This window comes from Hordeum vulgare, chromosome 7H, assembly GCF_904849725.1.
Source record: "Hordeum vulgare subsp. vulgare chromosome 7H, MorexV3_pseudomolecules_assembly, whole genome shotgun sequence".
NCBI lineage: Eukaryota > Viridiplantae > Streptophyta > Magnoliopsida > Poales > Poaceae > Hordeum > Hordeum vulgare.
In genome coordinates, this window is record NC_058524.1 from 160,184,320 (window position 1) to 160,199,279 (window position 14,960).

Consider the following 14,960-nt stretch of genomic DNA (forward strand, 5'->3'; position numbering starts at 1 on the left):
GCAGGCTGACAGCGTGGTCACCATGGCCACGCATGTCTAGGGTGTCCATTTGACATGACAAAGATGTCTCCCATGCAAGGTATCCTTGCCAGAGGTCACTGGAGTAGTTTGGTAACAAGTGAAGAAGGTTTGAATGGGTGCTGACTTTGATTTAGTTTGCAGCAGCAAACTTAGTGCTAGCAAAACTAGTTTGCACAGGGGGTTAGTTGAGGGAAAACCATGTCCAGCACTCTTGTGTATAGAAGGACTACTAGCCTTCCAAATTTCAGCTCAGGAAGGTGAGCCTAGCTAGTACTTGTTGTGCAATCCTATATTTTAGCCAGAAATCAACTTGAGGAGCTGCTGCTCATTTTCTCCACATGAGCATGCCATAACTTGGTTCCAAATGATGCCTTGGCATAGGATAGATGCTCTGGAAAGAGTTGGGAGCCTTGGGTTAAGCAGAAGAATGGGAAGAAGGGTAAAACAGTGCTGCCAAGGGTGAAAATGAGAGAAACTTACAAAGGGTCCTTCTCCAATAATTGACCAGTGGCCATGGGAATGTTACTGGAGGTAAAATGCAACTATGTGAGGCTGTGGTAGAAAATTGAGCTCAAGGGTAAAAGTGGAAGGGGTCAAAGAAGCCAATTTAGTGAGTGCACACAAGGTGTTTGATCTGTGGTTAGGCTACCAGATGGATTCCAATGTCTATGAAACTTAACAGGGTCAAATAATAGATGAAATTAGGCTTGCACACCAAATTTGGGATTTGCTGGAGAAGTTTTCCAATGTAGACTTGGAAAACCCATGAAATGGGCAGAAATGGGTTTCTGCTTAGAACCCTATTCAAATGAATTCCCACAAAACCAATATTTGGTGTAGGGGCATTATTTGAGCATTAAGGCATGCACAAAAAGGTTGAGGTTAATTGGAGAAACTTCATAATGTAAAGTTTACCAAAGTCAGAAATCAACAGAGAGGGGTTTGAGGGTCTTAGGACAAGTTCTTTTATTCTCCTTGATGCACCACTTGGTGTGGATGCCTCATTAGAGTATTGGAACATGTCCACCAAATTTGAGCACAATTGGAGACACTTCACAATGTAGAGTTGCTCAAATTTGAATCTGGACAGATAGGGTTTTAGAGTGATTAGGGGAGCCAAATCAACTTGGATTGCATTGAAACTTGGCAAGATCATCAATAATATCATATATGACATGCTAGAATTTTACTGGAATTTATTGAGAATATTTCTTATAGAAATATTTCAAAAGCTTGAAATAGGCCGGAATGGTTTTGGAGGGATTTTCCCAATATTTTGCACATGACCATGTGTTCAAACTCATAAATATGGAATAAATATATCCACAGAGTTTCCCTAAATTTTCTTAAATATTTTGAAAGCAATAAAAATAATTTTCCTTCATAGGAGACCATTTCTGGCCTCACAGAAGGGCTTTTAAATAAAATAATAATATAACTTTTAAAATGATAATATGATGGTTTTTGGAAGGCATTTTGATAATAGGTTTTAAATAAAATAATTGGTGCAAAATAATTTCCCTAATTTGAGGACTTGTAGTACAAACCTCATCTCAGGGGTTTGAAAGTTTAATTCAAAGAAATGCTTTTTGGGTAAAATAATATTTGGTGAAAATAGATATTTATCCTAAACACATGGCATGATCATTAGGCACGAGATCATGGAATGAGGAGGTGATTAGGAGGATGGCAATAATTAATGGGTAGCAATCACATGCATTCAAGCAAACGGGAAAACAATAGTCAGCTCAAGCATCACAAGCATTCACAAAAAAATTAATTGGTCCTAATTTTTGAAATAAGTTAATTAGTCAGGAAGGTCCAAAAACGGGGTGTGACAGGAGTATGATGATGATTATGATGGTGATTACGATGATGAGGGAGAGGTTGCTCCAGTTCAGCACCAGGAACAACAACAACCACGACAAGCCGTCGTACGTCCACATGGATACAATGGCAACGGTAGGGATGCACCACACCCTCAGGTACGGGATCATGACCATCTCCCTAAACTTAAATTGAATATTCCTACTTTTGATGGTCGATATGTTCCTGATATATATCTTACTTGGGAGTTAGAAACAGAGCAACGTTTTACATGCTTGCAATTTCCTGAAGATAGACGTGTTGCTGCTGCTGTTTGTTCTTTCACTAGTTTTGCTTGTGTTTGGTGGTATGAATATTTTAGAATTCATCATGCTAATATTCCAACTACTTGGCCTGCTTTGTAAACTGCTATGCGTACTCGTTGGGTTCCACCATATTATCAACGTGAATTACTTCAAAACTTGCAGCGTTTAAGACAAGGGAAAAAGTCTGTAGAAGAATATTATCAGGAATTACAAACTGGCATGATTAGATGTGGTATTGTTGAGGACAATGAAGCTATGCTTGCACGTTTTATGGGTGGATTAAATAGAGATATTCATACTATTCTAGAATATAAGGATTATAACAATATCACTCGTTTATTCAATCTTTCTTGCAAAGCTGAACGTGAAGTGCAGGATCGACAGGCATTGGCGAGAACTAATTTTTGTGCAGGTCGCACTTCCCCATGGATGCCACGAACCACATCTACTTCCACACGTCCTCCTGCATCAGCACCGCCTCCTTCCGCCGCCAATTCAACTAGAGATACCAGGAATCAAGCCCCTGCACCACACTTCGCCAAGAGCACACCTTCCGGGCCCGTACAAAGCTCTTCTTCATCCATGGCATCCACAGGTCAAACACATGAGGTTATTTGTCGTCGTTGCAAGGGTGGAGATCATTATGCGAGAGAGTGCCCATCCAAGCGCGTGATGATTATTACCGAGGATGGTGGATATGACTCCGTTAGTGATTATGATGAGGAGACCCTAGCTCTTATTGCAAGTGAAGAACGGGGTGTTGATGATACTGAACAAGAGACACATTACATGGCTGCTGACTACGCTGACAGGTATGAAAACTTAGTTGCTCAACGTGTTTTAAGTGTGCTGGTAACACAGGCCGAGCAAAATCAGAGGCACAACTTATTCCATACTAAGGGAGTGGTAAAGGAACGTTCTGTTCGCGTAATCATCGATGGAGGGAGTTGCAACAACTTAGCTAGCATGGATATGGTGGAGAAGCTGTCTCTCACCACCAGACCACATCCTCATCCTTATTATATCCAGTGGTTCAACAATAGTGGCAAGGTTAAGGTAACGCGTATTGTTCGTGTGCATTTTAGCATTGCTACATATTCTGATTTTGTTGATTGTGATGTGGTACCCATGCAAGCATGCTCCGTTTTACTTGGTAGACCATGGCAATTTGATAAAAAAAATTGTACACCATGGTAGAACAAATCAGTATAGTCTTGTTCATAAGGATCAAAATATTACTTTGCTTCCTATGTCTCCTGAACATATTATGAAAGATGACATTGCTAGAGCTAGTAAAGCAAAACAAGACCTACATAAGAGTGAAAATCAGATTGTAGCAAAGGAATTTGAGCAACACAATAAGCCTACTAAATCATCATCTAGTGTTGCCTCTGAAATAAAACTAAAGAGTGGTTGTTTACTTGCCACTAAATCTGATATTACTGATCTTGATATTACTACATCTGTTTGCTATGCTTTCGTATGCAAAGAGGTATTATTTTCATTCGACGACATGCCACCCTCTATGCCTCCTGCTGTCATTAACATTTTGCAGGACTTCGCAGACGTCTTTCCACAAGACGTGCCACCGAGATTACCACCTATTAGAGGGATTGAGCATCAGATTGACTTAATTCCCGGTGCATCGCTACCCAACCGAGCACCATATCGTACCAATCCAGAGGAGACGAAGGAGATTATGCGTCAAGTACAAGAGCTGCTCGACAAAGGTTATATACGTGAATCTCTTAGTCCTTGTGCTGTTCCTATTATTCTAGTGCCGAAAAAGGATGGTACACCATGTATGTGTGTTGATCGTAGAGGCGTTAATAATATTACTATTCGTTATCGTCATCCTATTCCTAGGCTAGATGATATGCTTGATGAATTAAGTGGCTCCATAATTTTCTCCAAAGTTGATTTGCATAGTGGATACCATCAAATTCGCATGAAATTGGGAGATGAATGGAAAACGGCATTTAAAACTAAGTTTGGCTTATATGAGTGGTTAGTTATGCATTTTGGATTGACTAATGCACCTAGCACTTTCATGAGATTTGGAAGATTTGTGGTAGTCTACTTTGATGATATACTGATTTATAGTAGATCTTTGGAGGAACACTTGGATCATTTGCGTGTTGTTTTTACTACTCTACGTGATGCACGTTTGTTTGGTAACCTTGGGAAGTGCACCTTTTGCATAGACCGAGTATCTTTTCTTGGCTATGTTGTTACTCCACAGGGAATTGAAATTGATAAAGCCAAGATTGAAGCTATTGAGAGTTGGCTGCAGCCCAAAACGGTCACACAAGTGAGGAGTTTCCTTGGACTCGCCGGGTTTTATAGGCGTTTTGTGAGAGATTTCAGCACCATTGCTGCACCTCTCAATGACCTTACAAAGAAGGATGTGCCTTATTCTTGGGGTACCGCACAAGAAGAAGCCTTCACGGTTTTTGAAAGATAAGTTAACACATGCTCCTTTACTCCAACTTCCTGATTTTAACAAGACTTTTGAGCTTGAATGTGATGTTAGTGGAATTGGATTAGGAGGTGTGTTATTACAAGATGGTAAACCTGTTGCATACTTTTCTGAAAAAATTAAGTGGGCCTAGTCTGAATTATTCTACTTATGATAAGGAATTATATGCTCTTGTTCAGACTTTGGAAACATGGCAACATTATTTATGTCCCAAAGAATTTGTCATACATTCTGATCATGAATCTTTGAAACATATTAAAAGTCAAGCAAAACTGAACCGTAGACATGCTAAATGGGTTGAATTCATTGAGACTTTCCCGTATGTCATTAAACACAAGAAGGGTAAAGAAAATGTTATTGCTGATGCTTTGTCTCGTTGTTATACTATGCTTTCACAACTTGACTTTAAAATATTTGGTTTGGAGACCATCAAAGATCAATATGTGCATGATGCTGATTTCAAAGATGTGTTGGAGAATTGTGAAGAAGGGAGAACATGGAACAAGTTCATCATTAATAATGGATTTTTTGTTTCGTGCTAACAAGCTATGCATTCCAGCTAGCTCCGTTCGTCTTTTGTTGTTACACGAGGCGCATGGAGGAGGATTGATGGGACACTTTGGCGTAAAGAAGACGGAGGACGTACTTGCTACACATTTCTTTTGTAACATCCCAAAATTATAAATTTTTGAATGTTAATATAATTATTAGATTGATTGTTTGTTTGTTTGTTTGAGTGATTGAAGCTTGAGTGGAATTTGAAACTTCTCAAAAAAATGAGAGGGAATAAAATGACTTTCCCAAAATTTTCTATTTTGAATCCCTTTTCAATTTTGAGTTTGAATATTTTCAAAACCCTTTGATTAAAAAAAAATCAAACGAGAGGAGGAAAATGACCCTCCAAAATGAGAGACTATGTCTTGATTCAAATTTTAAGTATTTGCAATTTATTTGAAATTCAAATTCCTTTTCATTTTAAAGTTATTGCAAAAAGTATTTTTTTGGTTTTGAAAATATGTTCATGTTTTAAAAAAATTTATTCTGAAAATTTTGATATATAATATGCCTATATAAAATGTTCTCTCTTTTTCGTTTATACGTTTTTGTTCTCTGTTTAAAAAAAAAGAAAATTTTGTTCGTTCGCAAAAAAAAACAAAAAAAAACAAAAAAACAAAGGCCGCGCTTGGCCGTACTAGTCATGTGGCCGGCCGATTCCTTTGGCCCATGAGACACCTTTGTACCTCTTTTTTTCTATTTTCCCTACACTACGTATATGTTTAGTCCCACATTGCTTATCTATGGACCATTAGACCTCCCTTCCACCTATAAGTATAGACCCGTAGGAGCATCCAAAAATCATCTATTTCGGGTTAAATCAATCTTTTGGTTTAACTAGATTTATTAAATAAAAATATTTTTTCCTTCTCTTCGGCGGGATTTCTGGAAGTCGTCTCCTCATTGGAATTAATTCTTACTCTGCATTCTAAAGGTATTTTTCTTCGTATTTTTTTACTCCCGTAGTTTATTATTTCTAGACTAGTATTCCTACACTAGTATACGCTAGAGTAATTAGATATATTAATTAGTCTTCGTATTTACACATTAGTACTAGAATTCTTTTAGACATAGCATTTTTCTTCCGTAAAACAGCTTGGCCCTGATTTTTCAAATAGCCATAACTTTTTACTCGTTTATCCGAATTAGATGAAACCAACGCCTAGAGTTTCTTCTTGATCCCACCTATCCGATGAACCTATCATATCAACTTTTTTGAAATTTTCAAATTTCGAAATTTGTTCATATTCATATTAAAACTTCTTTTGATCATATCTTTTTATCCGTAGCTCCGTTTTAGATGAATTCAATTGCGTCGGATTCATATGAAAGTAATCTTTCCGTTTGTATCATTAGTTTTAACTTTTCAACTTATAATTTTGATCAAATCAGATTTATCTATTAGTGCCCAAAAGTATTCACATCGTTCTAAGCCGATTCAATGTTATATTGACGTATTTGTATCTTTTGATCCGCTATTTCAAATCTAGTAATTCTTTTTTCTACACGCTCATATTGATCTCCTATATCCAGTAGCATCATTAGTTTCGACCTTTGAACCTTACAAATTTGAGCGATTCAAATTTGTATTCGAACATTCATTTGATCTTATCTTGCAAATCGTACCACCTTTTCAATTGATTCCTTTTACCCCTAAACACTCATGTCATATATTTTTGTACGTAACCATCGTACTTCAGTTCAACTTCTCTTGACCTTTTGAATGCAAATTCAATTCATACTTCAATTCGCTATAACTTGCGTTGTAGTGCTCCATTTCAAGAAATTATTTCTACAAATAAATTCTTATGTCTTATACTATTTGTCAAACAACATTCATGTTGTTCTCCCAATATTTTTGATCATCTCCCATAGTGGATGCAAGTCGAGTTTATATAGCGATAGTTGATCATCCGTTGACTCTTTTGAGTTGACCCCTTTCACCGTTCCTTTTACAACACCATAAGGCCCTATCTTTTTTTATTAAACCTTAGTACGTTGTTATTTTGCACCAAGACATGCTTTGTACTTATGTTCTCTTGGTTCTTCCTCTTTGGCATGAATGTTTATTGAATGCTATTTGTTTACGATAGATTGCTCGGAGTGTGGCGAGTAGAATTATCAGGATTATGAGAGCAACTATCTTCATCAAGTAATACCAGGCAAGTCACTTTGATCATACTATCACCTATGTTTTATGCATCGTAGTTCTACCATCCTATGCCCAATTGCATGCTGAGTAGGTACTTGGAAATTTTAGTATAGTTTGTAGTGTCATGTGGTAGGCACCCAAGAACCCCGATACTTGGCCCCGGGACGACAAATTTCATATTGCTATGCTTGAGTAGACGGGATTTCGGTTGAGTGCATAACACGAGTGATGCGAGGTTGATTAAATAATCAAGACCGGTTAAGACAAGATTTTCAAGACCTCGGACGCAATGCAACTCTGGGTGAAGGACAGTTGATCGGCTCCCTGGAGAACCCAGTGGATGACCCGGGATGCTGGAGAGGCCATGACATCCTGCGGAAAGCTTCACCCAGGCTCAAAGAGACGGACGGATATTTTCAAGACCCAAGGCTTACCTGCACAGCCACAAGTCATTATGGGCTCTGGCTTGGTTGGACAACGCGGCGACTCTGGACAGGCGGTGCTAGCAGATGTAGAAGAACGGTAGGATTGGATGGGCATCGACAGGGATTCAGAGGGACCCGTTGAAAGACCATGTTTTGATCATCCGGTCTTCAAACACCCTGAAGTGCGAGGACATACACGGAGGCGATCAAATCTTGTGGGGAACGTGTGCAAAACTCTGCAGAGTACTCAAACCTAATCGATTAGCCGTGTCCACGGTCATGGACAACTTGAGCCAAAGGAACGGAAGTTATCTGGATTTCTCAACACCATTACATATATTTGATGTGGGAATTATTGACAACTCGGGTACGAGAATTTGGTTGGCGTAACCATCTCGTTAACAACCAACAATGTAGTAACATTTTGCTTTTAACCCTCTCTTGATGTAGGAGAAAACTTGCTTTTCGCTAAAAAATTATAGCCCCACCTGCCATATATGCATATAGTATAGATGATTACTTTTCACCCCCTCTCTTATGTGACTTGCCGGCATATTCAATATGCTGACCTACACGGCCGCAATGTATTATGTTGCCGATATTCTTCTTCGACGAGTAAGAGTACGATTCAGGGTTACGGTCTACACTCAACTTGTCGTTGGTGTTTATTGGGACTCCACTCCCTTGACTGCTTCCGCTGAAATATTTAAGGTATATATCAGTTTTACGTTATTTACATGTGATTGCACTTTGATATATACATTGATGTACTGTGTGTGCCAGCATACTGATCCAGGGATGGCACAGATACACAGAGGCTTGACTCGTCTTGAGTCGGGTTGCTACATCTTTTGGCCAAGGATGCGACGGGATGTTGAGCGTTTTGTTGCTCGCTACACGACATGTCAAAAAGCTAAGTCACGACTCAATCCTCATGGTTTATATATGCCTTTGCCTGTACCTAGTGTTCCTTGGGAGGATATATCTATGGACTTTGTTTTAGGTTTACCTCGAACAAAGAAGGGGAGGGATAGCATATTTGTTGTCGTGGATAGATTTTCTAAAATGGCACATTGTATACCCTGTCATAAAAGTGATGATGTCGCTAATGTGGCTGATTTGTTCTTTCGTGAAATTATTCGCTTGCATGGTGTGCCAAATACGATTGTTTCAGATCGTGATGCTAAATTTCTTAGCCACTTTTAGCGATGTTTATGGGCTAAGTTGGGGACAAAATTACTTTTAGTACTACATGTCACCCCCAAACTGATGGACAAACTGAAGTAGTCAATAGATCTTTGTCTACTATGTTTAGGGCTGTTTTGAAGAAAAATCTAAAACTGTGGGAAGAATGATTGCCTCATATTGAATTTTCTTATAATCGTTCGCTGCATTCTACTACAAAGATGTGTCCTTTTGAAGTTGTGTATGGTTTCCTACCTCGTGCACCTATTGATTTGTTACCTCTTCCATCTTCGGAGAAGGTTAATTTTGATGCTAAAGAACGTGCTGATTTGATATTAAAGATGCATGAGTTAACTAAGGAAAACATTGAGCGCATGAATGCTAAATATAAACTTGCTGGAGTAAGGGTAGAAAACATATTGTCTTTGCACCTGGAGATCTTGTTTGGTTGCATTTGCGTAAGGATAGGTTTCCTAATTTGCGCAAGTCAAAGCTAATGCCGCGTGCTGATGGTCCTTTCAAAGTGTTAGAGAAAAATAAATAATAATGCATATAGACTTGAGTTGCCTGTAGATTTTGGGGTTAGTCCCACTTTTAACATTGCAGATTTGAAGCCATATTTGGGTGAGGAAGATGAGCTTCTGTCAAGGACGACTTCAATTCAAGAAGGGGAGGATGATGAGGACATCAACACCATTGTTACACCCACAGCCCCAGCTGCTATACATACTGGACCAGTTACTAGAGCTCGTGCACGCCAATTGAATTACTAGGTACTTTCATTTCTTGGGAATACTTCTAATGTTCATGAACATATGATGTTGCCTAAGTTAGATACTTATGTTGTGCTCATGAATGAAGGACCTAGAATGGACAAGAAGGATATCCGTTGGAGCGGGATCAAGCATGGAGAAGAAGGTGCACGTGCGGGAGAGAACAATGGAGCTTCCACTAGTGATTTTCGCACTTTAAAGCCACCATAAGGAGAGCATGAAGGCTTTGGAAGAAATATTCACGATGTCACTTTATAAGTTTCGTCCATAGGCTATTATGGGTGTTGCACCACCTTATTTTTGGACCAGGCCCATGTAATTTCGAAATACCATAATATAGGCTGTTTTTAGAGTCCGTATGTGTGGGGAAACCGAGTTTAGGGCTGTTTTAGGACCCCTCCTCCAAAGGTCACGAAATTGCCTCTCTATTCCCTCATATATACAGCCCTTAGTGCACCATTTAGACTTGGGTTTTGTTTAGATTACAAGTTCGCCATAGCTGCAACTTCGCGTTCTTCGTTTGTGTTCTACGACCAGACAAAGGCGTCACAGAACCCCACCTTCATCAATAAAGCTTTCCTCTTATATTCGCAATATCTTGATTGCATCTTAGTTTCTTGTTTGTTCTTCGTTTGCGTGCAGGAAACAGACCTTCGTGGTCAGGTTAATCGTGCTCCGGCATGGTCAATAACCTCTCGGAGTTTGTTTAGCGATTGCTAAGGCGCGACGTCCTCACACGTTCGTAGTCGGATCGTCAAAGTCGACTCTACCAAAACGATATCCATGATCTCATCGAAAGACAGAGACAACTCGGCCGTAAGATGACCAATCCGGCTATGCACGGTGACGCGTATAACGCGGCTCATGCCGCCGCATAACAAGCACACACCAATGGTGACGCCCGTCCGGTGGGCCCAGGACCTGACGGGACCCAGCAGCCGACGGGCCCCCACTTGCAACAAGACTTCTCTAGCCGGTTGGCCCCTTGGCCGACTCATGAGGCTGTCAGTTGGGTCCCACTCAGTACCTTCTATTCCTATTGTGAGCGAGGGTGTTGGCCTATAAAACCCCCTGGCACCCCCATGCAGGGGTCGGCCGATCACAAACACACACGCGCGCGCGCGCGCGAGGGTGGAAAGAGAGCTCTCAGCTCCTTCTTCTTCCTTCAGCATACAACTCTAGGAGCATATGGTGTCTACAACCGGATCATCAACCAACTCAAACAGGACTAGGGGTGTTACCTCCCAAGAAGGGCCATGAACCTGGGTACTTCGTGTGTCTCGCACCGCTCATTTCCAATCCCGTTTTCGGAGCCCGACAGCGTCCTTTCGGTCCCAACCAAGTACGATTGGCCACCCCATGGCATATGTAGTGAGAAAACAACGACAATTAGATTATTTAGTTCTTTTATGGCATAATTATCTTAGTTAGGTCAAAAATGTCATAATAACCTTGATTATCTCATAAATGTCATATACTTAGCTTATTTTCCTCCTCATCATCATCTTCATCATCATCATCATCATCATCATCATCAGCTTCTTCTTCTTCTTCTTCTTCTTCTCCTTCTTCTTCTTCTTCTTCTTCTTGTTATTCTTCTCCTTATCCTTCTTCTTCTCCTCCTTCTCCTTCTCCTTCTTCTTCTTCTCCTTCTCCTTCATCTTCTTCTCCTTCTTCTTCTCCTCCTTCTTCTTTTTTCCTTTTCCTTCTTATTCTTCTTCTATTTCTTCTTCTTCTCCTTCTTCTTCTCCTTCTCCTTCTTCTTCTTCTTAGCTAATTATCCTCCAAATGACATAATTAGCTTATGTAGTTCATTTATGGCATAATTAGCTTATTTAGGTCAGAAATGGCATAAGAACCTTGGTTAGCTCATAAATGTCATATACTTAGCTTATCTTCCTCCAAAATGACATAATTAGCTTAGTTAGGTCACAAATGGCATAAGAACCTTGGTTAGCTCATAAAAAATGTCATATACTTAGCTTATGTTCCTCCAAAATGACATAATTATCTTAGTTAGGTCAGAAGTGGCATAATAACCTTGGTTAGCTCATAAATGTCATATTTAGCTTGTTTTCCTATAAAATAACATAATTAGCTTTAGGTCAAAAATGGCATAATAACCTTGGTTAGCTCATAAATGTCATATACTTAGCTTATTTTCATACAAAACGACATAATAAGCTGAAAAATGGCATGAAAAGAAAAAGAAAGAATAGAAGAGGAAAGAGCATAAAAAGAAAGAATATAAGAAGAAGAATGAGCTTCTTCTTTCTTTTTCTTATTATTTTCCTTCTCTTTCTTCTTCTTCTAGTCTTCTTCTTCTCCTTCTCCTTCTCCTTCTAACTTTCTTATTCATATTTTGCAGATTTGATTCACTTCATGGAAGCTATATTGATGGGCTGCTACTGTTTTCTTTTGGTCTCAATTTGTATGGATGAACAATTTTATGTTTGAAACTATGTGTATATATGGATGAACTATGTGAAAATATTAGTTGTCTTGCTCAATATTTTCACGATGATGTTGGATACATGTCCTATGCTTCTTCTATGATGTTTGCAACTACATATGATGTTTGAAATTATATATATCATAGAAATATTCCGAAAAAGCACGTAAATAACTGAAAAATAAACACAAAAAGTGGCAATACACGCATTTTGTCGTCTGACACCTGATGGCAAACGTGACACGTGGCAACTATGTGTGTATCCTGGGAGCAGTAGGTATGAGCTATATGGTCACTTTGCCGTCAGCTAGAGCAAGGCACATGACAAAGAGGCACTCAGGCAGACGACAAAGATGCACTCAAGCAGATGGCAAAGGACACGCCAAGCGTCGGCTGGCGGAGCTAGTGATGACGCCAGCTGGCAAACGACAAAGGCTATCGGCAGCTGGCACATGGCAAATGCTCTGTTTGCCACCTAACCAAGTAGATTCTTGTCTAGTGCCATCTAGCACCTTTGCCGTGTGCAGGCCCAGGCAGGCCGATGGCAAAGATCTTTGTCGTCCGCTACGAGCCGGCAAGCGGCAAAGAAAGGCTTCGTCATGACTTTCAATGCCGGAAATTTTGCCGTCGACCGGTGGATGACAAAGATCTTTGCCGTCCGTGGAGTGGTCCTTTGCCGTCCGCTACGGCAGACGTCAAAGAAGCTGATTCCTGTAGTGATTGGATGTTGGAATCCCCGATTTAGATGCATTGTTTTGCATGGGCACATAAAAAAAGTAAAATCAAGTGTTACATGATTACAAAAAGCATTTGCCATACAAAAAGAAAGCTAGATATGAACAAGTTTATTGGTAACACCAAAAGTGGGTGCCCAATGTTGGTTAACCAAGGCCTTGAGAGAGTTGCACATGGAAAGGAGGGACGTACCGGGTACCCTTAGCAAGATGTAAGTTGAGAGCCCGGGTAGCTCATTATCCGTGAAGAATTCCCATTTACGAATCCATTCCCCAAGAACAGGGAAAGAAGAGACAACCCTGCCTAAGTGATCGACCCACGGAAGGGGTTGGGAATCCTTAGGGGGCTACATTCGACAAGACTAGAAGTATACGTCAATGAGACCCCACTACAAGGAAGGGATGATGATGAGGTTTTCCAGGCTTTTAACTTGGGTGAACAATGCCGCGGACCAGCTTCGGAGGCTTATCGACATTAGATGGCCCATGACCACAATAGCGCACTGTTGTCACGCCTCGGCATGGGCTCACCCTGTTGAGGAACGTTACATGGGAAACAAAAAATTCCGATGAAACACCCAAGATATATTCGATGGAGATTCTAGCAACAAGAGGGAGAGCGTGTCTACGTACCTTGTGGACTGTTAAGCGGAAGCATTTAAAACACGGTTGATGTAGTCGTACGTCTTCACGATCCAATCGCGGTCCGCCCCGATCAAGCGCGGAACGGACGACACCTCCGCGTTCAGCACACATGCAGCTTGATGATGTCTCCGCCTCCTCGATCCAGCGAGCAAGGGAGGAGGAGTAGATGGGATCCTTGGAAGCACGACGACGTGGTGGAGGTGGTGGTGGAGCTAGTTCAGCAGGGCTTTGCCAAGCGCTACTAAAACGAAAAAGCAGGAGAAACGGGAGAGAGGGAGGGCTGCTGCAGGGTGTGGAGAAGAGGTGTGTGGCAGTACTCCCACCCCTCCTCTATTTATTAGGGCAGGGGAAGGGGTTCCGGTGTCACAACCCTAGAATTTGTTTGTAAATAGTTCCATAAACATCTTTGCATCATGATTAAATTTTTGAAAGTTTGAAATGGGGATGATCAAAGCCTACCATCAATTTAATTCAAATAGGTTCAACCTAAAATAATATTTCAATGAACCAAAAATGCCCTTCAAAAATGTTCATGATTTATGGAAAAAGGTAGAAACCTATACCAGAATAAACTCACAAAGTAATTGAATTGGAGAAAATAAATGAGTAAAAATATTCATAGCTCCAAATAATTAAAAACTTAGTGAGGGCCACTGAAATAATTGAGTGAGTGTCCAAAAAAAGTTACAGGTTTTATGAAAATGATGGTTTTGAAACTAAATCAAAACAAATTACATAAGTTAGCAAACATGAATAAAATAGGAAAAGCACACACAGAGATGACTTACTCGGCAGCCCAACCGGCCTAGCCCACGAGCGCCTCCTCTGCGAGGCCTCTCCCTCCTCTCGCGAGTAGGCAGAGGAGAAGCAGCACACGACACAGGCCCTTCTGCTATAAGATGGGTTTTAGCCTAGAACAAAAAATAAGAATTACTTTCGGGACGGAGCGCCGCCGACACAGTCCCTTTTACTCTCCGACAGAGTGATTCTGCAGGGGAAATTTCTCTCTGGGAGGGCGAGATCGAAGCCATCGTCATCACCAACGCTTCCTCCTTCGTGGGAGGACCAATCTTGATCGACATCTTCACCAGCACCATCTCATCTCAAACCATAGTTCATCTCTTGTATTCAATCTTTGTCTACAAACATCAGATTCGTACCTGTGGGTTACTAGTAGTGTTGATTACATCTTGTACTTGACGATTGTTGGTTTACTTGGTGGAAGATATTATGTTTAGCTCCTTAATCATCATTCTTACACCTCTAATATTTAACATGGTGATGATTTGTGAGTAGTTACTTTTATTCTTGAGGACATGGGAGAAGTCTTGTTATAAGTAATCATGTGAAGTTGGTATTTGTACGATATTTTGATGATATGTATGTTGTTGCTTCTCTTGGTGGTGT